Source organism: Rhipicephalus microplus, chromosome X (assembly GCF_043290135.1).
Source record: "Rhipicephalus microplus isolate Deutch F79 chromosome X, USDA_Rmic, whole genome shotgun sequence".
Lineage (NCBI taxonomy): Eukaryota > Metazoa > Arthropoda > Arachnida > Ixodida > Ixodidae > Rhipicephalus > Rhipicephalus microplus.
In genome coordinates, this window is record NC_134710.1 from 65,236,775 (window position 1) to 65,238,866 (window position 2,092).

Sequence of the window (2,092 nt, forward strand, 5' to 3'; positions counted from 1 at the left end):
CCCCGTGTTTCTTGACGCGGTACGCTTCCGAGGTGAGAGGCATGTGTTCATTCATACTTCTGCCGAGAATCAACGTCTCACGAAATCGATGAGCATATCATAATCAGGAGTTAAGATGAGCGACAAGATGGGCTCCTTTATCAACATTGGTTCTCGGCAGAAGCATGATTGAACATGCGCGGATTGCCATGGAAGCTTACCACATAAAAAGGGGGGGGGGGGGCAGTGATTGCTTCAGTGATAGTTCTATATCTTTGTACCTTTTAAAATATAAAAGCAGGCGTGCTAACCTTCGTTATAAATGTGCGCATGTAAAGCTTCGGGGTTGTAGAATTTGTATGCGTAATTGGAAGATAAATGAAGCAGTTGTTATTCAGTGCCAGTACTTGCCTCTTCTATTTTTTTAGGTCCGTCTTCGTTTGCGCTGAAGTTTTCACTTTTAATATTTAGACTTCAGTGCGAATTCAAGAACTCCGAGTGGTTGAAATAAATCGAGTCTCCTACTACGGCGTGTCCTTTCATCATGTTGTTATTTTGGCACATAAAACCACAGACCTTAATTAAATAAACGTCAGTTAATTCCGAAGTTGCGAAATGCAACAGATGCGCCGGCTGATGCATAGTATAATGCTTCTTTGATCAAATGAAAAAAGAGCCTTCTTTGTATGACGCCTAACTGAATGAATGAATAAACGTGAAGTCCAGAAGTTTCCTTCGGGCGAGGTGGAGGAAGCGGGGATCAAACCCTGTCCCTTTCCTCTCTGTCGACGATGATGGCTGTGCGTCAGGTGACCGCTCGAAGTCCTTGGACCCGGGAGGCACCATCGTCTTGCCGTGCGGCCAAAATCTGGTCGGCCAGTGCGCCAGTGACGCCTAATTAAAAAAAATGTGGCAGAACCCGTGCAATAATAAATAAGCTTTGAGTGCGGCCGCCGGTCGATACACCTCCAAATATAAATACTCAATAAGCGTGCATAAAATACGGATCACATAAGAGACTTTCACTTTCTGCTTGCCTCGTTTGACTGCTTTCAGCCGTAGCAAGCAAGTTCATTTTTTTTTTTTTTGCCGATGACGTTATCACATGGCTTGATTACCCAAGTTCTGCATACAGCTTGTTTGTCTCGTCCGATGAGGTCGTCTCAATGAGACGAAAATTAGAACTACCGCCTCCCGTCGCGAAGTCGGTAGAAACGGTGCGGCACGACGCCCTAGGAGAAATATTGGTCTGAGCGAAAGCTGAAAAAAAAAAAGAAATAGCGTTCTTCATCTATCGTTCCGAGACGCACCTGTCGGCAAATCTTTTCAAACATGAACCCCAGGAAAGTAATATACATCACGTGTAGTACACGTACACGATGTGGGCTTGTTTGCCTCAAGTCCTCATGTGATCCGGGATGGTGATAGCGATTTGATAGAACACTCGATGTCCTTCCTCGCGGCCTTACTCAAATGTTAGGCTTTTTCTCAAGCACTGCCAGTTTGCTGTGAAGCACGCTTCTCAGGAAAGACATGACGAGCGAATCAAAGTAAGAGTGATCTCGGCACTACGCATGGGAGAGGGAAGTGAAGGACCATGCGGAGGAGTGAGAGGCGACAAAACAACATTTCGCCCCTGAATAGAAGACAGGTCGACGTACATGCACCTTCGTTCAGCCCACAACATGTTCGTCGTGTGCTGGGCAATGAAAGAAAGTAAAGGAAGAAAGGAAATGGATACTTGGGAGGAACAAGAGCGAATGAATGTTTTCGATTGATTGGCCCAATGCAGGCGCCCATTTCTCGTCAGCTACGAGGCTGTCCCGCGGCGATTGGTCAGTTGGCGTTGGTTCACCTGACGTCACTCCTCGTAGATCGTCCCTGAAAGGACAGGCGCGGACGGACGCCCCACTTTTCTCTCACCCGGCAGCCCTCGTTCCGCGCACACTCATCGACCAGTTTCGCCCCACTTTTAATGACCAAGTTTTTTGTCCTGCTTTTACTTTTTCAAGTTCACCCAGTCACGACTGGTGGCGAGAGAAATGTGGGTGCGAAAGAAGGGAGGAAGTCGCGAGACAAAGAGCAACGGGTGTCAATAGTCACGGTCGTGGTC